Source organism: Abrus precatorius, unplaced genomic scaffold (assembly GCF_003935025.1).
Source record: "Abrus precatorius isolate BTA unplaced genomic scaffold, Abrus_2018 Scaffold3, whole genome shotgun sequence".
NCBI classification, from domain to species: Eukaryota; Viridiplantae; Streptophyta; class Magnoliopsida; order Fabales; family Fabaceae; genus Abrus; species Abrus precatorius.
The window spans coordinates 21514844-21537306 of NW_020874373.1; the positions used below are offsets into that span (position 1 = coordinate 21514844).

Below are 22463 nucleotides of genomic sequence, written 5' to 3' on the forward strand. Positions count from 1 at the left end.
GTGTTCAAAACATAATTGTTCAGAATTATCATGAAACCAAAATATACCAAGTGTGCAAATTATAAATCCAAATTCTAAAATGAAACCAAAAAGTTTGAAACTTAATTACAAAACCATCAAGAGAAAATTCGAATTAACAGAAAAGAAAATAAAAATCCTAAACTAGTCATCTTGAGCATCCTCCTCATCAGAAATTTCATCTTCATCTTCTTCCTCATCCTCCTCATCTTCTTCTTCCTCCACCACTTCTTCAGTTGGCTGTGGAAAATGAGTCTTGTATATTGGCAAGTCTTTAAAAACTGATGAGCGTAGACATTGAGCATTCTCAGCCAAGTCTGGTGTGTGATAAAGTTCATCTTTGGTCATTCCTATCTTCTGACCAAGATTCATCAACACACATTCCACTAGCATGGTTCCTGCCTTCAAACTGTTGTGGAGCTCAGTTTGTCGTTCAGCCAATTGATTTTGCCTTTCAACCAAAAGATGTAGGATGTCCTTCATCTTCATTGGTTTCTCCTTTCTGAACTGAGTAGGGATAGGTGCAGCTGAAGTGCAAGAGGTGGTGGCATAGATTTCCTTTACCATTGAGACAGAGATAGGGGGAGCAGATCTGATTTTCTCTTGGTAGTCTCCAACTTCAACCCCTGCATCCTCACAAAGTAAAGTGATTAATGAGGGAAAGGCTAGTGAATCTCTTTTTGTTTTCAGAATATTTAAGATACATTCACTAATTACTTCCCCTGCATCAATGTACATATCATTAACAATAGCAAACAATAATTCAGCCCTCTTTACTGCCAGGGTTGAACTATGCTTGACTGGCATGAAAGAGTTCAACAGAAAAGTACTCCAGACTTTAGCAAATGGTAGCAGGTTCTTGGTGGTGATACACTTGGGTTTCTGGGCGAGGTTCAGCTGCCAAGTTGTGCCTGGCCTTCCAATTCTGTGCAGGATTTCAATATAATCCTTGTCTTGACTATTCTTAAAGTCAGTGAAGTCCATCTGCCCAGGTTGTCTTTCAGTGTAAATTTCCAACACTCGATTGATGTTGGCAGCAGTGAAATCCACCCTCATACCCTTGACCATTGTGTGAAATTTGGGAATTTGGTCTCCCTTGAACCGCATTGCATTTGCATAAAACTCCTGTGTAATTTCTCTCCAACCTTTGTCAGCCAAGGAGCAGAAGTTGTCCCATCCCCTTTTCTGAATTTCTTCTGAGTACTCAGGGTAGTTACCTTCAGCAATTTCAAAGGCTCTATCTGGGACAATCTTCCTCCTCAGAATATTTGCCTTGAAATAATTTTCGTGAGCTATACTCCTGAACCTTGGATCATGATCAGTATAGGTAGAGGTAGAAGGAGCATTTCTTCTAGTCGGCTGAGGTGGTGAAGAGGTTGCAGGTGTGGTTACACTTGGCTGAGGAGGGTCAGCAATTTCAATGGGTGAGGAAGGTGAGACACCATCAGTTCTTGCTCTTTTAGTGGTTGAATAATTCCTGGCTGTTCCAGCTTGCATATTCCTGATAGATCTCCTTCTTGGAGTGTTGCTGGCAGATCCAGCTTTGGTCTTCTTAGAAGGTCCAACTGGTGTATTCAAAGAAGTTCTGACCATTTTGAAGTGACTGCAAAAACAAGCAAGTAATTTGACAGTTTAGAATTCAAGACACAGAATTGTGACAATATACATCTCTTTACTAGATAATTTCAATCAATCCATGTGCAGAATTCCAACTTGCAGTATGTATCTATTTACAATCAATTGCTGTCATGAGAATGTAATCATATCAACACACAAGCACTATTGCAAATTACTAAGCAATCACAGTCAAAATTGGTTAAACCTTTAAATTTGTAGTTTAGAGTGCACACTCTCAAAGCACATCAGGTTAACACAGAGATGCTATTATAGGTCATCAACATATTTTTTTTACATGCTCTCTTAACTTTTCAGATATACCAGAACTTAGGTACAAAATTAATCAAACCATATTCAGGGGATTTTAAACTGGCCTTCATAATTTGTTCCCTCAAAGTTCACAATTTCACCAAGAATGCAGAAAAAGAATCACAAGTTTCAACCAAATTTCAACTACTAATGATTCCTAAAAGAAATTTTCTTCTGACAGTGAAATTCATCCAGAATATTGCCTATTATTTCTTTGAATCACACACAATTAGAACAATGCACTCATTCATTATCATCAAAGACTAAATATCAGCTTAATGCAGGACTTATCAATATGGTATCTGTACAATCATGCAGTGCAATATACAGCAGTAACTCATTCCATACAACTCAGTTCAGACATCAACATTCAAATATTGCATGCAAGGAGTATTTTCGTTGATGGCAACTGGAGTATTTCTATTTCTTTCAAAGTCATTTTCAGATTTTTTTTTCGCATAATGCAGATGTGAATATATTAACAGAGGAGATTGAATGACTTTGAAACCCTATTCATAGTATTTAAAGTTACTTATATCAATTACGCTCAAGATATTTCCCCATTTGCCATTTTTGACATTTTTCCAGAGTTGCAGCAAAGAAAAACCCTAAATACAATATCAAAGAATGCAGAGAGCGTACCTGGAGCTTCAAAAATGTGAATGACAATGAAAAAGAGGGAGAAATTGCTTGCTGGTTGCTTCACGAAAGATTGAAAGTCAGAGAAATTCAGAGGGAAATGGGATTTAGGTTTAAATGGATGTGAGCGTGGTTTCTTTATATGGAATTTGGGGTCACGCGTGTGCACGTGCCCACTTTTTAAGTGAGAAGTGAACGTTCCCTTGTGAATAAAATTCTGCGTTGTCACTCTTGTCGAACAGAGTGAGTGTTCCAGAGAACTTGAAAATTTTGAATGCAATGCGCGTTATCACTATTGCTGGGCAAAGTGATAACGCGCAAGCTTATTGCTTGAGCGTAGGTACTTTTATCAGTAAAAGGAGTAACGCGCTATGAAATATTCTATACTTACCTGCGCGTGATCACTCTTGACAAGGAAAGGAAGTGATCCAGAGAGTGTGTTTTTCTCATCTGCCTCTGCGTTATCACTCTCATCAGCGAGAGTGATTGTTCCAGAGAGCTGTGTTTCCCAGTCAGTTTCTGCGTTATCACTCTCATCAGCGAGAGTGATTGTTCCAGAGGGGACATCTCAGAATTCCATCTCTGCTTGATTGCTTTCCTGCAAAAGAGTGATTCATTTCATCAATCCAAGTTCTCCAAACTTTAATTGGCTCACTTAACAAATCATAATCATTCCAATACACACTCACCATATAAAATACCTATTTCTCTCATCATGTTCACCTTTAATTACATATGCAACATTCATCCAAGGCTGAATTCTGTAGAATTTCTGCTTAACATATTCACAATGCAATTCTGACTTTTCCATAACACATTATAGCATGAAGTCCAATTACATTTATCAGATTCGCTACAAATGACAGATTTAACATGCTTCAAAATTTACCTTTTGTATCAAATTTACAGAATATGATGAGTATGATGCAGAACTTTGTATTTTTTTAGAGAATTTGCAGAATTTAATAACTATTATTCGGACTGTACAAGAACTTTAAGCATTCTAATTAATTCCAATCTGCATTCTTGTTTCAGCCACCAGATTTATTCCAAACATCAAATTCAGCAAGGTAACCAGGATGAAAAGTTCAGATTTTTGATTTCTTATGAACCCTGTTAATTCAAAATTAATGCAGAAAAGTTAATTTGGGTTAGAAATGTGAGTTGCCTCTCACAAAGCGCTTCTTTAATGTCACTAGCTTGACATTAGTTGTTCCTCACTCAAGAGGAACCAATTTCAAGCATACTTGGACTTTCTCAATCTGACCTCCATGATAGATTTTTAGTCTTTGTCCATTCACCTTGAACTCTCTCCCATCCTTTGGATCTGCTATTAGTACAGCACCATATGGAAATACTTCTTTCACCACAAAAGGTCCAGACCACTTAGATTTTAATTTCCCTGAAAACAATCTCAATCTTGAATTAAAAAGCAAAACAGACTGCCCAAGTTTTATATCTCTTTTTAGAATAAACTTGTCATGCAGCTTTTTGGTCCTTTCCTTATATATTTTGGCATTTTCATATGCATTGAGTCTAAACTCGTCTAATTCATGCAGCTGTAACAATCTTTTATTTCCTGCACTCACTTGATCAAAATTCAACCATTTCACAGCCCAAAAAGCTTTATGTTCTAGTTCCACTGGTAAATGGCAAGCTTTTCCATATACTAATTGATAAGGAGACATGCCAATTGGTGTCTTGAAAGCTGTCCTGTATGCCCACAAAGCATCATCCACTTTCTTAGACCAGTCCTTCCTTGAACTACTAACTATTTTCTCCAAAATCTGTTTTATTTCTCTGTTGGAGACCTCCACTTGACCACTTGTTTGAGGGTGATAGGGTGTAGCTATTCTATGCTTTACTCCATACTTCTCTAGGACTGATTCTAGATATTTGTTGCAGAAATGGCTTCCTCCATCACTTATCAGAATTATGGGCACTCCAAATCTTGAAAAAATGTTCTTTTTGATAAATGCAATAACAGTCTTAGCATCATTGGTTCTGGTAGGAATTGCTTCCACCCATTTGGACACATAGTCCACTGCTACAAGCATGTACTCATTCGAGAATGAGGTAGGGAAAGGACCCATGAAGTCTATTCCCCACATGTCAAACAATTCTACTTCCAGTATATTTTGTAATGGCATCTCATGTTTTCTAGATATATTCCCCATTCTTTGGCATCTATCACACCTTTCCACATAGTTCTTAGCATCTTTGAACAAAGTTGGCCAGAAAAGACCAGATTGCAAAACTTTTGCTGCTGTTCTTGAACTTCCATGATGTCCTCCATATTCTGAACTGTGGCAATGCCACAAAACATCTTGCTGCTCTTCCTCTGGTATACACCTTCTCAGCAATCCATCTATTCCAGTTTTGAACAGTAGTGGATCTTCCCAAACATAATATTTGCTATCATGGAAGAATTTTTTTCTCTGCTGCCAATTCATCCAATTTGGAACATGGTGTGTAGCTTTAAAGTTGGCTATATCAGCAAACCAGGGCTGTGATTCAATCTTGAATAGGCTTTCATCTGGAAATTCTTCTTTAATTTGTTCCACTCCAAATGGTATGACTTCAAGTGGTAATCTTGACAAGTGGTCAGCAACACTGTTTTCTTTCCCTTTTTTGTCTTTGATCTCTAGCTCAAATTCTTGGAGGAGTAGAATCCATCTTAATAATCTGGGCTTTGCATCCTGTTTTGTCAAAAGATATTTAAGAGCAGCATGATCAGTGTATACAATCACTTTTGAACCCATTAAATATGATCTGAACTTATCAAAAGCATGTACAACAGCTAAAAGTTCTTTTTCTGTTGTTGTGTAATTCACTTGTGTAGGATTTAACACTTTGCTTGAATAATAGATAGCATGTAATTTCCTATCTTTCCTCTGTCCTAAAACAACACCCACTGCACTATCACTTGCATCACACATGAGTTCAAAAGGTAATTTCCAATCTGGTTTTGCAAGAATAGGTGCAAAAATCAGTTTCTCTTTTAAAACAGAAAATGCATGCAAACAGTTATCATCAAATATGAAATCTGCATCTTTTACAAGTAAATTACTCAAGGGTTTAGCAATCTTGGAAAAATCTTTTATGAATCTTCTATAAAAACCAGCATGTCCTAAAAAACTTCTAACTCCTTTAACATTGACAGGTGGAGGCAATTTACTAATGACTTCTATTTTAGCTTGGTCCACCTCCATTCCTTTCTCTGAAATTTTATGACCAAGGACAATGCCTTCTTGTACCATGAAATGGCACTTCTCCCAATTTAACACAAGGTTAGTATCTTGACATCTCTGCAAAACAGTGGATAGATTAGCTAAACAATCATCAAAAGAATCACCAAAAACAGAGAAATCGTCCATGAACACTTCTATGATGTTTTCTACCATATCAGAAAAAATAGAAAGCATGCATCTTTGGAAAGTGGCAGGGGCATTACACAAACCAAATGGCATTCTCCTATATGCAAAGACTCCAAATGGACATGTAAATGCAGTTTTCTCTTGATCTAAAGGATCTACAGCTATTTGATTATATCCTGAATACCCATCAAGAAAACAATAAAATGAATGTCCAGCAAGTCTTTCTAACATTTGATCTGCAAATGGTAGTGAGAAATGGTCTTTTCTGGTTGCATCATTTAATTTTCTATAGTCTATGCACATTCTCCATCCAGTCACAGTCCTAGTAGGGATAAGTTCATTCTTTTCATTAGGTACCACTGTCATACCACCTTTCTTTGGAACAACTTGGACTGGACTTACCCAATTGCTGTCAGAAATTGGGTATATTATTCCTGCATCTAACAGCTTTATGACCTCTTTTTTAACTACCTCTTTCATGGCTGGGTTTAACCTCCTTTGTGGCTGCACAACAGGTTTGAAATTCTCTTCAAATAAAATTCTGTGCTTACAAAATGAAGGATTTATACCTTTCAGGTCTGCAATACTCCAGCCAATTGCAGATTTGTGTTCTCTCAAAATTCTGAGCAATTTTTCCTCTTGTTCTTCCTTAAGTTCATTATTGATGATGACTGGATTTTCATGATTCTCATCCAGAAATGCATACCGCAAATGTGAAGGGAGTTGTTTCAGTTCTAGTCTTTGCTTTTCTTCTTCTTTAGTATCCTTTTCCAGCTTTTCTTTCACTATATTTTCTGCAGGTTTTTGAATTGGCAGAGCTTCTAGTTGCTGCTGCACTTCCATGATATCTTCTTCATTCAGAGTTTCAGATTTGTCATTTCCTGCAGATATTATCTCTTCTAACACAGCAATTTCATCAAATTCTTTCATATAATGTTGTGTAATGAAAGTATCCAGTATATCTATCTTCATACATGTATTATCTTCAACTGGATATTTTAAAGCTTCAAACACATTAAATATTACCTTCTCATCTTGAACTCGAAGCATAAGTTCACCTTTTTGCACGTCTATTAGAGCTCTTCCAGTTGCAAGAAATGGCCTCCCTAGGATCAAAGGAATGTTGGAATCCACCTCCATGTCCAGAATTACAAAATCTGCAGGAAAAATGAACTTATCAACTTTAACTAATAAATCTTCAACAACTCCATATGGATAAGTGTATGATCTATCAGCTAGCTGCAGTGTAATGTTGGTAGGCTTCACTTCCTCTATTCCAAGTTTCTGCAGAACAGCTAATGGCATCAGATTTATGCTTGCTCCTAAGTCACACAATGCTCTTCCCACAGTGCAGTTTCCTATTTCACAAGGAATGCTAAATGATCCAGGATCTTTCAACTTTTGAGGAAGCTTTCTCTTGAGAATGGCACTGCACTCCTCTGTCAAAGGTACTGTTTTGTCATGCTCTAGCTTCCTTTTTCTGGAAAGTAGTTCTTTCATGAACTTTGCATATGAAGGCATTTGCTCCAAAGCTTCTGCAAAAGGAATGTTAATTTGTAATTTCTTAAAGACATTCATAAACCTTTCAAATTATTCCTCTTGTTTAGGATTTTGGACTCTTTGAGGATAAGGCAGCCTCTTGTATTTTTCTGGGTCTATTGGCTTACAAGCTTCTTCAAAGAGTTGCTTTTTGGTTTTCCTTTCAGAATTCATGGGAACTTTTTCTTTTTCTTCTGAATGGTCTTTCTTCAATAGCTTAACATTTCCTTGTTGCAGATCTTGTTCAATATTTCTTTCTACTGCATCATTCACTTTCTTTTCTGCTGGTTTAGGGCTTGCAACTACAGCTCCACTCCTTGTAGTTATGGCTTGACATTGCTCTTTAGGATTGATTACTGTATTGCTTGGAAATCTTCCTTCATCCCTGCTGGATAATTGTTCTGCTAATTGTCCAATCTGTGTCTCTAGTTTCTTCATGGAAGCTTCTTGGTTTTTGAAGCTTGTTTGAGTTGCCTTCATTAATTACAGCATAATTTCTTCTATCTCAGTCAACCTCTCATTCATAGGTCTGGAAAATTTCTGATTTCCTTGAGGTTGAGTGGATGAATTCCTCTGAAAATAAGGCTGTTGTGTTGTTGGACCTGCATTAGAAAAAGGCAAATTTGAATTAGAATTCTTTGCAGCAGAATATTGATTATTCCAATTAGAATACTGCTGAGTTCTATTATTCGAAAATTGAAATCCAGGGGGATATGATGGTTGTTGTCTCTGAAAATTATTCATATAATTCACTTGCTCTTGTGGTTCACTTGTGGATGCCTCACATGCACCATTTGCATGGTTTCCTCCACAAAAATCACAACTTAGCTGACTGGTAGGCATACTCCCTGTTTGCAGATTGTTGATTTGTTGTGTTAAGGCAGCTAATTGTTCTGAAAACATTTGATTTTGTAGCTGATTTTGTGCAAGAAAAGTTTCCAGAACTTTAGCTTCATGACCAGAGTTTCTTCCTTGATTCCTTGAGTTTGAATTCTGATACATTGAAGATGCCATCATGTCAATAATCCTTTGAGCTTCTTCCAAGGACTTTGTATTTAATGAACCTCCAGCAGCAGCATCAACCATTGTTCTTGTTACTGCATTCATCCCATTATAAAAAGTTTCCAATTGCATCCAATCTGGAATACAATGATGTGGACACCTTCTAAGCAGTTCTTTGTATCTTTCCCAAGCTTCATATAATGATTCTCCTTCTTGCTGCACAAAGGATGTAATTTCTCCTCTCAACTTAGCAGCTTTGGATGGAGGGAAGTACTTGGTTAAAAACTTATTCACAAGTTCTGTCCAGGTTGTGATGCTTCTTGTGGTTGAGCTTGTAACCAGCATTTTGCTCTATCTCTCAAGGAAAAAGGAAATAGTCTCAGTCTGATGGCTTCTTCACTAACCCCATTTATTCTTATGGTGTCACATAGCTGTAGAAAATTTGAAATATGTAAGTTAGGATCATCAGAATTTCCACCAGAAAACTGATCTTGTTGGACTAAGTGTAATAAAGCAGGTTTAATCTCAAAATGGTTGGCTTGAATAGTTGGCCTGATTATAGAAGAGTTAAAACCTTGCATGTTAGGAATAGCATAGTCCCCTAATGTTCTAAATCTGTTCTGTTCTGCCATTTCTATTTCTGAATTTAGTTGTCTCAAAGATGTAGGTGTTCTTTTCACTCTAGGATTACTCTGAGATTCTGGAGAATGGACAGCTTCTAACTCACTATCACTCCCTATGGCTTTTTCTGCTCTAGACTCTTTTCTCAATCTTCTTAAGGTTATGTCTATGTCAGGATCAAAGACTAGAGTTGATTTGTTTTTGTTTTTGCCACGCATATACAATTCAAAATAAAGCAAAAGTAAACTACAAGTTAGTATTCAGAACTGCACCACGAAAATTATGCAGTAATTATCAGTAAAAGTAATTGAAACACAAGTTAAAAAGTTGCAGAATTATGCAGAATGGACAAAATGTCTAACTACGGATTACTACTACAGAAATTCAGAGAACAAAATACTCAATCTAGCTATTCTTATGTTACTAATGATATTGAAACTCTAATTTCCCCGGCAACGGCGCCAAAAACTTGTTGTTTGCAATCTAACACTAGCAAGTGCACTAGGATTGCAGCAAGTGATGAGTAAATTTAAGATCAGAATATCGTCTCCACAGGGAATTTAGGTTTCAAGTACCACTTCACAGAATTATAACCATTTGAGCCATACGAATTTTTGAAGGAGATTTGTAACATATAACAGCAATAAACCAAAGCAATTAAAGCAAAGAACTTGCAGAGAAACAGAGTATAAGATTTGTGATGAAATGAAATAGCAATGAAGGATAGTTAGGAATTTACTTCACAAGAATATCAATATCAATCCAATTAAATCCTCTGAACATTCAAGCAATTGAATAATTGACAATCAGTTTCACATATATCTAGCCAAAGGTTAATTCCTTAACTCATTGACCCTAACAATCCACTAAACCTCCCTAATCCCTTAGGTGAGATTCAATTTCAGGTTGCATTAAGAATTAGAACTATAAGATTGCAGAATTAGGTCTCCTTATCCCTAAGAAATTCCTAAACTCTGGTTGCCAATTCAGATCGGAGCAAACAATCCAATTCCCATTGGTAAAGATTCCTCTTGATTAATCAAATGAATTTCCATTCAGAGATTGCATGAAAAGCAGAATTAACAACTCAATTAATCCAAGAACTTAAAGTTCAGAAGATAAAGTCGAATCAATACATCAATTCGAGTTCCATAAACCCCTAACTATGGGAAATTAAGCACACATTGCAACAAAAACAGAGAAAGAAGAAGAAGAAGATGAAGAAGAATGCAGAGCAGCCATGGCCACGAGCTCCAATCCGATCCCTCTTCTTGGAGCTTCAAGCTTCGACCCCAATCTTCTCTCCACTCTCTCTCAACGAGACTCTAACTAACAAAACAGAAAATGAGCAAAAAGATCCCAGTTTCGCGCTTCAATCAGGTATTTATAGAAACCCAGTTCTGCGCGTTGTCACTTTTCTTCACAAGAGTAACCACGCAGAAGCTTTATGTAGTGTGCGTGTTCACTTTCAAGAACAAGAGTAACCACGCACAACTTGCAGAGTTGAAGGCTTCTCTGGAACATTCACTTTTGTTCATAATAGTGGCAACGCAGGAGGTCAAGGGCTGCGCGTGATCACTTTCGTGAGTAATAGTAACCACGCGCAAGCTGTCCTGATACAAGTGCCTCTGGAACGCTCACTTTCGTTGGCGAAAGTGACAACGCGCAGCTCATCAGGAATGAAGTCTCTCTGGAACGTTCACTTTCGCCAGCGAAAGTGATAACGCACACTGGCAACGCTCACTTTCACTAACAATAGTGATAACGCCCAGGCTGCAACCCATAATTCTTGTATTTTGGAGTCAAGCATTGCCATTCTTCCTCTTCCTTCCCATTGATTCTCCATTTCCATGACTTTTGCTCAGCTTATTCCTTCAAAGCAAGATAAATTCCTTAAGAACTAAGCATAAATTCTACAAATGCGAAAATAACTACAAATTGAATTAAAACTTTCAATCATTCTCTTTTTCTGAGTTTTTCTACTTTCTTCATATATTTTTCTTGTTAAATGAGCTAGAATTATGCTAAAATATCAGTAAAAATATGGATTCATCATAACTCTTTCTATTTGTCCTAGTAGTCACTTCCAAGGTGTTTCAGTGGACCAACATGTGTTTTGCACGCGTTCCTTAGCGACTAAGTGATCACTTTCGCTGGTGAAAGTGATCACTCCAGAACCATAAAATGGAGAAGAGCTTCTGCGTAATCACTTTTGTTGGCAAAAGTGATCGCTCCAGAGAGGTTGCAATGAGAAGAGCTTCTGTGTAATCACTTTTTCTGGAAAAAGTGAGTGTTCCAGAGAGTCCTCCAAGAAGAGTAGCTGCGCGTGTTCACTATTACAAGGAAAAGTGAACACGAGCAAGAAAGCAGCTTCTGTGTGTTCACTATTTCCAGCAGAAGTGAACAAGCGCATGACATTAGCAAAGGAAGCTTCTGCGTGGCTACTATTTTCTACAAAAGTGAACACGCGCAAGTGGAAATGAAGAATTAGCCTCTGCGTGATTACTATTGCTGGAAAAAGTAATCATGCCAGCAGAGCGGGAATTCTATAAAAGGCAGTTAGCTCAGGAATTTTGGGTGTTTTTTTGTTCATTTTTCATTTTTCATTTTTCATTTGTTTTTGTTGTTGAGAGAGTCAAAGAGGGAGATTGAGGACGAACACCAAGCTTCATTTCTTGAGGGATCAGATTGGAGATCGGCTTGAAGATGTTTCTTCTTTGTTCATTCTCTTCTCCTCTTCTCTTCTCTTCTCTTTTTGTAATGTTTGCTTAAACTCTTTGTGGTTAGGAACTGTGAATCTGAAATGGAAATGTTGAATTGATTTTGAATCTGAACTTTGAGTTTTGGATTGGATTGAGTGATTGATTCTACTGTTAAAGTAGTGATTGAATGGAAATTTGATCAACTAATCATAGAGGAACTCTTATCAATGGGAATTGAATTTGTTTCTCAGATCTGAATTAATTGCCAAGGTTATTGGTTTCTTAGGGATAAGATATCTTAATCTTGCAATCTTTTGGTTTCTCAAACTTAATGCAGCATTTGATTGGATTAGATCTAAGGGATTGGAGTGATTTGATTAGATGCTAGATTCATTGAGGCAAGGGATTGTCCTTTGATTAATACAACGTGAAACTGATTGTCATTCCATCTAAATGCTTGAAAGTTCAGAACTTTATTGATTCAATGTTGAAGTTTTGGTGAAACAATTTCCTAACTACTCTTTCTACATCTGTTTACTATATACTTTTGTACTAACTGTTCTGTTTTACTTTCTAATTTCGTTTTTGATACATTCATACCAATTCCATCTGAAATTTGTAAAGCTCAACTAATTGTGATCTTGTGAAGTGGTAATTGAGAACTTTAGTCCCTGAGGACGATACTTGGAACTCAATTTGATTCTAAGATTTTTTATAACTTGCGACAACAACACTAGTACACTTGCTAGTCAGTTTACCTTCATTGCAACAGCAGTTGTAAAGAGTGTGACAGAGAGACACAGGGAACTCTTCCTATAAGTCCTAGCAGTCACTTCCAAGGTGTTTCAGTGGCCTGAGATGAGTTTTACACGCGTTTCTTAGCCAATAAGCAAAAGAGGACCCAGGTAAGACCCAAATTGGAGTTTGGGACCAAAGGCGCTAGGAGGCGAGAGAGAGACAGCAAACTCTTCCTATTAGTCCTAGCAGTCACTTCCAAGGTGTTTCAGTGGCCTGAGATGAGGTTTACACACGTTCCTTAGCCAATAAGCAAAAGAGGACCCAGGTAAGACCCAAATTGGAATTTGGGACCAAAGGCGCCAGGAGGCGAGAGAGAGACAGCAAACTCTTCCTATTAGTCCTAGCAGTCATTTCCAAGGTGTTTTAGCGGTCCAAGACGAGTTTTGCACACGTTTCTTAGCCAATAAGCAAAAGAGGACCCAAGCGAGACCCAAATTGGAATTTGGGCCCAAAGGCGCCAAAAGGTGAGAGAGAGACAGGGAACTCTTCCTATTAGTCCTAGCAGTCACTTCCAAGGTGTTTCAGTGGCCCGACATGAGTTTTGCACGCGTTCCTTAGACAATAAGCAAAAGAGGACCAAAGCGAGACCCAAATTAGACCTTGGGGCCAAAGGTGCCAGGAGGCGAGAGAGAGACAGGGAACTCTTCCTATTAGTCCGAGAGTCACTTCCAAGGAGTTTCAGTGGCCGAAGAGGAGTATTGCACGCGTTCCTTAGCCAATAAGCAAATGAGGACCCAAGCGAGACCCAAATTGGAATTTGGGCCCAAAGGCGCCAGTAGGCGAGAGAGAGACAGGGAACTCTTCCTATTAGTCCTAGTAGTCACTTCCAAGGTGTTTCAGTGGCCCGACATGAGTTTTGCACGCGTTCCTTAGCCAATAAGCAAAAGAGGACCAAAGCGAGACCCAAATTGGAACTTAGGGCCAAAGGTGCTAGGAGGCGAGAGAGCGGTGGGGAACTCTTCCTATTAGTCCTAGAGTCACTTCCAAGTTGTTTCAGTGGCCCAAGACGAGTTTTGCACGCATTACTTAGCCAATAAGCAAAAGAGGACCCAAGCGAGACCTAAATTGAAGTTTTGGCCCAAAGGCGCCAGGAGGCGAGAGAGAGACAGGGAACTCTTCCGATTAGTCCTAGCAGTCACCTCCAAGGTGTTTTAGTGGCCCGACATGAGTTTTGCACGCGTTCGTTAGCCAATAAGCAAAAGAGGACCAAAGCGAGACGTAAATTGGAACCTGGGCCCAAAGGCGCCAGGAGGCAAGAGAGCGGTGGGGAATCCTTCCTTTAAGTCCTAGAGTCACTTCAAAGGAGTTTCAGTGGCCCAAGACAAGTTTTGTACGCGTTCCTTAGCCAATAAGCAAAAGAGGACCCAAGCGAGACCCAAATTGGAGTTTTGGCCCAGAGGTGCCAGGAGGCGAGAGAGAGACAAGAAACTCTTCCTATTAGTCCTAGAAGTCACTTCCAAGGTGTTTCAGTGACCCGAGATGAGTTTTGCACACGTTCCTTAGCGACTAAGCAAAAGATGACCCGGGCGAAACCCAAATTGGTATTTAGGCCTAAAAATGCCAAAAGGCGAGAGAGAGAGAGAGAACTCTTCCTATTAGTCCAAGCAGTCACTTCCAAGGTGTTTCAGTGGCCCGAGATGAGTTTTGCACGCGCTCCTTAGCCAATAAGCAAAAGAGGACCCAAGCGAGACCCAAATTGGAGTTTTGGCCCAAAGGTGCCAGGAGGCGAGAGAGAGACAAGAAACTCTTCCTATTAGTCCTAGAAGTCACTTCCAAGGTGTTTCAGTGACCCGAGATGAGTTTTGCACACGTTCCTTAGCGACTAAGCAAAAGATGACCCGGGCGAAACCCAAATTGGTATTTAGGCCTAAAGGTGCCAGAAGGCGAGAGAGAGAGAGAGAGAACTCTTCCTATTAGTCCAAGCAGTCACTTCAAAGGAGTTTCAGTGGCCCCAGACGAGTTTTGCACGCGTTCCTTAGCCAATAAGTAAAAGAGGAGCCAAGCGAGACCCAAATTGGAACTTGGGCCCAAAGGCGCCACGAGGCGAGAGAGAGACAGGGAACTCTTCCTATTAGTCCTAGCAGTGACTTCCAAGGTGTTTCAGCAGCTTGAGATGAGTTTTACACACGTTCCTTAGCCAATAAGCAAAAGAGGACCAAGGTAAGACCTAAATTGGAATTTGGGATCAAAGGCGCCAGGAGGCGAGGGAGAGACAGCGAACTCTTCCTATTAGTCCTAGCAGTCACTTCGAAGGTGTTTCAGTGCCCTGAGATGAGTTTTACACGCGTTCCTTAGCCAATAAGCAAAAGAAGACCCACGCAAGACCCAAATATGAATTTGGGACCAAAGGCTCTAGGAGGCGAGAGAGAGACAGCAAACTCTTCCTATTAGTCCTAGCAGTCACTACCAAGGTGTTTCAGCGGCCCAAGACGAGTTTTGCACACGTTTCTTAGCCAATAAGCAAAAGAGGACCCAAGCGAGACCCAAATTGGAATTTGGGCCCAAAGGCGCCAAAAGGTGAGAGAGAGACAGGGAACTCTTCCTATTAGTCCAGCAGTCACTTCCAAGGTGTTTCAGTGGCCCGACATGAGTTTTGCACGCGTTTCTTAGACAATAAGCAAAAGAGGACCAAAGCGAGACCCAAATTAGAACTTGGAGCCAAAGGTGCCAGGAGGCGAGAAAGAGACAGGGAACTCTTCCTATTAGTCCTAGAGTCATTTCGAAGGAGTTTCAGTGGCCGAAGAGGAGTATTGCACGCGTTCCTTAGCCAATAAGCAAAGGAGGACCCAAGCGAGACCCAAATTAGAATTTGGGCCCAAAGGCGGTAGTAGGCGTAAGAGAGACAGGGAACTCTTCCTATTAGTCCTAGTAGTCACTTCCAAGGTGTGTCAGTGGCCCGACATGAGTTTTGCACGTGTTCCTTAGCCAATAAGCAAAAGAGTACCAAAGCGAGACCCAAATTGGAACTTAGGGCCAAAGGTGCTAGGAGGCGAGAGAGCGGTGGGGAACTCTTCCTATTAGTCCTAGAGTCACTTCCAAGGTGTTTCAGTGGCCCAAGATGAGTTTAGCACGCATTCCTTAGCCAATAAGAAAAAGAGGATCCAAGCGAGACCCAAATTGGAACTTAGGCCCAAAGGCGCCAGGAGGCGAGAGAGAGACAGGGAACTCTTCTGATTAGTCCTAGCAGTCACTTCCAAGGTGTGTCAGTGGCCTGAATGAGTTTTACACGCGTTCCTTAGCCAATAAGCAAAAGAGGACCCAGGTAAGACCCAAATTGGAATTGGGACCAAAGGCGCCAGGAGACGAGAGAGAGACACCAAACTCTTCCTATTAGTCCTAGCAGTCACTTCCAAGGTGTTTCAGCGGCCCAAGACGAGTTTTGCACACGTTTCTTAGCCAATAAGCAAAAGAGGACCCAAGCGAGACCCAAATTGTAATTTGGGCCCAAAGGCGCCAATAGGCGAGAGAGAGACAGGGAACTCTTTCTATTTGTCCTAGTAGTCACTTCCAAGGTGTTTCAGTGGACCAACATGTGTTTTGCACGCGTTCCTTAGCGACTAATCAAAAGAAGACCCAGGCGAGACCCAAATTGGAGTTTGGGAACAAAGGCGCCAGGAGGCGAGAGAGAGACAGGCAACTCTTCCTTTTAGTCCAGGCAGTCACTTCCAAGGTGTTTCAGTGGCCCGAGATGAGTTTTGCACGCGTTCGTTAGCCAATAAGCAAAAGAGGACCAAAGCGAGACGTAAATTGGAACCTGGGCCGAAAGGCGCCAGGAGGCAAGAGAGCGGTGGGGAATCCTTCCTTTGAGTCTAGAGTCACCTCAAAGGAGTTTCACTAGCATAAGACAAGTTTTGTACGCGTTCCTTAGCCAATAAGCAAAAGAGGACCCAAGCGAGACCCAAATTGAAGTTTTGGCCCAAAGGTGCCAGGAGGCGAGAGAGAGATAAGGAACTCTTCCTATTAGTCCTAGAAGTCACTTCCAAGGTGTTTCAGTGACCCGAGATGAGTTTTGCACACGTTCCTTAGCAACTAAGCAAAAGATGACCCGGGCGTAACCCAAATTGGAATTTAGGCCTAAAGGTGCCAGGAGGCGAGAGAGAGAGAGAGAACTCTTCCTGTTAGTCCAAGCAGTCACTTCCAAGGTGTTTCAGTGGCCCAAGATGAGTTTTGCATGCGTTCCTCACTCAATAATCAAAAGAGAACCAAAGCGAGACCTAAATTGGAACTTGGGCCCAAAGGTTCTAAGAAGGGAGAGAGCGGTGGGGAATCCTTCCTTTGAGTCCTACAGTCACTTCAAAGGAGTTTAAGTGGTCCAAGACAAGTGTTGCACGCGCCCTTAGCCAATAAGTAAAAGAGGACCCAAGCGAGACCCAAATTGGAACTTGGGCCCAAAGGCGCCACGAGGCGAGAGAAAGACAGGGAACTCTTCCTATTAGTCCTAGTAGTCACTTCCAAAGAATTTCAGTGGCCTAAGATGAGTTTTACACGCGTTCCTTAGCCAATAAGCAAAAGAGGACCCAAGCGAGACCCAAATTGGAATTTGGGCCCAAAGGCGCTAGGAGGTGAGAGAGAGACAAGGAACTCTTCCTATTAGGCCTACCACTCACATCCAAGGTGTTTCAGTGGCCAGAGATGAGTTTTGCCCGTGTTGTTTAGCCAATAAGCAAAAGAGGACCCAGGAGAGACCCAAATTGGAATTTTGGCCTAAAGGCGCCAGGAGGCGAGAGAGAGACAACGAACTCTTCCTATTAGTCCTAGCAGTCACTTCCAAGGTGTTTCAGTGGCCGAAGACGAGTTTTGCACACGTTCTTTAGCCAATAAGCAAAAGAGGACCAAAGCGAGACCCAAATTGGAACTTGGGGCCAATGGTGCCAGGAGGCGAGAAGGCGGTGAGGAATCCTTCCTTTGAGTCCTACAGTCACTTCAAAGGAGTTTCAGTGGCCCAAGACGACTTTGGACACGTTCCTTAGCCAATAAGCAAAAGAGGACCCAAGCGAGACCCAAATTGGAACTTGGGCCCAAAGGAGCCACGAGGCGAGAGAGAGATTGGGAACTCTTCCTATTAGTCGTAATAGTCACTTCCAAGGAATTTCAGTGGCCTAAGACGAGTTTTACACGCGTTCCTTAGCCAATAAGCAAAAGAGGACCCAAGCGAGACCCAAATTGGAATTTTGGCCCAAAGGCGCCAGGAGGCGAGAGAGAGACATGGAACTCTTCCTATTAGTCTTAGCACTCACTTCCATGGTGTTTCAGTGGCCCGAGATGAGTTTTGCGTGCGTTTCTTAGCCAATAAGCAAAAGAGGACCCAAGCGAGACCCAAATTAGAATTTAGGCCCAAAGGCGCCAGTATGCGAGAGAGTGATGAATCCATATTTTACTAGTATTTTACAATAGTTTTTAGTGCAATTAATAAAGAAAACATGCTAGAAATAGTAGAAAACCCTTAAAAAATAATAAAATGTTGCATGTCACTTTTAAACATAGTTATTTTAAAATTAATTGATTTTCTATGTAAAACGTGATATTTCAAGTATGCTTTTGTAGGGAATTCTAAGCTAAGTTCATGAGAATTGGATGATCAATGGAAAAATAGAAGAAAAGTAGCAAAAAATTGGAGGAAAGAAGTTGATAATTGAAGAACAGCCTCTAAGTGATCACTTTTGCTGGTGAAAGTGATCACTCCAGAACCATAAAATGGAGAAGAGCTTCTGCGTAATCACTTTTGTTGGCAAAAGTGATCGTTCCAGAGAGGTTGCAATGAGAAGAGCTTCTGTGTAATCACTTTTTCTGGAAAAAGTGAGTGTTCCAGAGAGTCCTCCAAGAAGAGAAGCTGCGCGTGTTCACTATTACAAGGAAAAGTGAACACGAGCAAGAAAGCAGCTTCTGTGTGTTCACTATTTCCAACAGAAGTGAACAAGCGCATGACATTAGCAAAGGAAGCTTCTGCGTGGCTACTATTTTCTACAAAAGTGAACACGCGCAAGTGGAAATGAAGAATTAGCCTCTGCGTGATTACTATTGCTGGAAAAAGTAATCATGCCAGCAGAGCGGGAATTCTATAAAAGGCAGTTAGCTCAGGAATTTTGGGTGTTTTTTTGTTCATTTTTCATTTTTCATTTTTCATTTGTTTTTGTTGTTGAGAGAGTCAAAGAGGGAGATTGAGGACGAACACCAAGCTTCATTTCTTGAGGGATCAGATTGGAGATCGGCTTGAAGATGTTTCTTCTTTGTTCATTCTCTTCTCCTCTTCTCTTCTCTTCTCTTTTTGTAATGTTTGCTTAAACTCTTTGTGGTTAGGAACTGTGAATCTGAAATGGAAATGTTGAATTGATTTTGAATCTGAACTTTGAGTTTTGGATTGGATTGAGTGATTGATTCTACTGTTAAAGTAGTGATTGAATGGAAATTTGATCAACTAATCATAGAGGAACTCTTATCAATGGGAATTGAATTTGTTTCTCAGATCTGAATTAATTGCCAAGGTTATTGGTTTCTTAGGGATAAGATATCTTAATCTTGCAATCTTTTGGTTTCTCAAACTTAATGCAGCATTTGATTGGATTAGATCTAAGGGATTGGAGTGATTTGATTAGATGCTAGATTCATTGAGGCAAGGGATTGTCCTTTGATTAATACAACGTGAAATTGATTGTCATTCCATCTAAATGCTTGAAAGTTCAGAACTTTATTGATTCAATGTTGAAGTTTTGGTGAAACAATTTCCTAACTACTCTTTCTACATCTGTTTACTATATACTTTTGTACTAACTGTTCTGTTTTACTTTCTAATTTCGTTTTTGATACATTCATACCAATTCCATCTGAAATTTGTAAAGCTCAACTAATTGTGATCTTGTGAAGTGGTAATTGAGAACTTTATTCCCTGAGGACGATACTTGGAACTCAATTTGATTCTAAGATTTTTTATAACTTGCTACAACAACACTAGTACACTTGCTAGTCAGTTTACCTTCATTGCAACAGCAGTTGTAAAGAGTGTGACAGGTTTTTGGCGCCGTTGCCGGGGAATAATTTGTTTCAATATCATTAGTAACAGGAAAATAACTAGATTGAGCATTTGTTTCTTTAAATTTTCTGCAAATATTACATTACATGTGCAGTTTTCTGTTTTCATTATACTATATCTGTGTTTAGTTGTATATGCGTGGGAAAAACAAAAATAAATCTACTCTTGTCTTTGATCCTGACATTGATAGAATTCTTAGGAGATTAAGAAAAGAGACTAGAGCAGAGAGATCTGTAGGAAGTGACAGTGATTTAGAGGTTATACATTCTCCAGAATTTCAAGTCACTCCTTTTGCAAATAGGAAACATTCACCTTTTAGACAACCAACTCCAAAAGTTGAAATGGCAGAACAACAGAGAATGAGAACACTAAGAGATTATAGAATTCCAGATATGCAAGGCTATAATTCTTCAATTGTTAGACCAACCATTCAAGCCAATCATTTTGAGATAAAACTAGCCTTACTTCACCTAGTGTAGCAGGACCAATTTTCTGGTGGAATTTCTGATGATCCTAATCTGCATATTTCTAATTTTCTGCAGTTGTGTGATACTATAAGGATGAATGGAGTAAGTGAAGATGCTATAAGACTGAGACTATTTCCATTTTCTTTAAGAGACAAAGCCAAATGTTGGTTACAAGCACAGCCTCAGGGAAATATCACCACATGGACTGAACTTGTGAATAAATTTCTAACAAAATATTTTCCTCCCTCAAAAGCTGCTAAGCTGAGAGGAGAAATAACATCTTTTGTGCAGCAGGAAGGAGAATCACTTTATGAAGCATGGGAAAGATATAAAGAGTTGCTGAGAAGATGTCAACATCATTGTATTCCAAAATGGATGCAGCTGGAAACTTTTTATAATGGAATGAATGTAGTAACTAGAACTATGATTGATGCAGCTGGAGGAGGATCTTTGAGCATGAAATCCTTGGAAGAAGCCCAAAGAATCACTGAGATGATGGCTTCATCCATGTATCAGAATTCCAACTTAAGGAATACAAGAAGAGGCAATGAATACAAAGCAAAGATGATGGAAACTTTTCTTGCACAGAATCAGCTGCAGAACCAATTATTTTCTGATCAAATAGTAGCTTTGACTCAGCAGATTAATAATTTGCAGACTGGAAATGTGGTAACAAGTCAGTTGACATGCGATTTTTGTGGAGGGAATCATGCTAATGGTGCATGTGATGTACCTACCCCTGAACCACAAGAGCAAGTCAATTATATGGGGAATTATCAAAGACAGCAACAATCTTATCCTCAACAATCATTTCCTCTTGGATTTCAGTATTCTAATAATAGGAATCAACAATTTTATAATTGGAATCCTCAGAATTCTACAATGAAAAGCACTAATACATCTCTTCCATTTTCAAATGCAGGAAATCACCAACAAAAGCAGTAATTTCAAGGAAATTCTTCTACTCAACCTCAAAGGAGTCAACATTCAGCTAGACCAATGAGTGAAAGAATGAACGAGATTGAGGAAACAATGTTACAATTCATGAAAGTCACTCAATCCAACATCAAGAATCAAGAAGCTTCTATGAAGAAGTTAGAAACTCAAATTGGACAGCTGGCTAAACAATTAACAAGCAGAGATGAAGGAATATTTCCAAGTAACACAGTGGTGAATCCAAAGGAACAATGTCAAGCTATAGTTACAAGAAGTGGAGCTGTTGTAGCCAGTCCAAAACCAGCTGAAAAGAAACTGAATAATGTTGCAGCAGAAAAGCAAGTAGAAAATGCAGCAGAGGAAAGAAATTTAAAAGAAGAATTGCAGCAAGGAAACTTCAAGCTACTAAAGAGAGAACATTTAGAAAAGAATGAAGAAGTTCATAAAAGTCCTGAAAGAAAGACAAAGAAGCAATTATTTAAGGACACTTACAAGCCAATTGATCCAGAAAAATATAAGAGACTGCCTTATCCTCAAAGAGTGCAAAATCCTAAGCAAGAGGAGCAGTTTGAGAGGTTTCTAAATGTGTTCAAAAAGCTGCAAATTAACATTCCATTTGCTGAAGCTTTGGAGCAAATGCCATTTTATGCAAAATTCATGAAGGAACTACTCTCCAAGAAAAGGAAGTTAGAACATGATAAGACGGTACCCTTGACAGAGGAATGCAGTGTTATTCTTAGAAGAAAACTTCCTCAAAAATTAAAAGACCCAGGATCCTTTAGCATACCTTGTGAAATAGGAAATTGTACTGTGGGAAAAGCATTGTGTGATTTGGGGGCAAGCATTAATTTGATGCCATTAGCCATTATGAAGAAATTGGGGATAGAGGAAGTGAAACCAACCAACATTACATTGCAATTAGTTGATAGATCATATACTTATCCATATGGAGTAGTAGAGGATTTGTTGGTTAAAGTTGACAAATTTATTTTTCCTGCAGATTTTGTCATATTGGACATGGAGGTAGATGCAAACATACCATTAATCTTGGGCAGACCTTTCGTTGCAACTGGACGAGCTCTCATTGATGTGCAAAAAGGAGAGTTAATGCTTAGAGTTCAAGAGGTAAAGGTAATATTTAATGTATTTGAAGCTTTGAAATATCCAATTGATGATAACACATGTATGAGAGTAGATACATTGGATTCTATGATCACTCCTTATTCTTTAAATGGATTTGACAAAATTTCTGTGTTGAGAGAAACCATAGCTGCAAGAAATACTAAATCTCTGCATTTTGAAGATGAAAACGTATTTGAAATGGAGCAGCAATTGGAAACTCTACCTACTTTAATACCTGCAGAAGAATCAATCAAAGAGGAGTTGAAAAATGAAGGAGAAGAAGAGAAAA

At 39.4% G+C, this 22463-nt stretch overlaps 2 non-coding genes across 2 annotated transcripts; one reads left to right on the forward strand and one right to left on the reverse strand.

Moving 5' to 3' along the window:
• Positions 1 to 8643: 8643 nt before the first annotated feature.
• On the forward strand, positions 8644 to 8750 carry LOC113864048. The gene has a single exon (XR_003504655.1). It is a non-coding gene; the product is annotated as a small nucleolar RNA R71 (small nucleolar RNA).
• Positions 8751 to 20374: 11624 nt separating this feature from the next.
• Positions 20375 to 20481, reverse strand: LOC113864022. The gene has a single exon (XR_003504630.1). It is a non-coding gene; the product is annotated as a small nucleolar RNA R71 (small nucleolar RNA).
• Positions 20482 to 22463: the final 1982 nt, after the last annotated feature.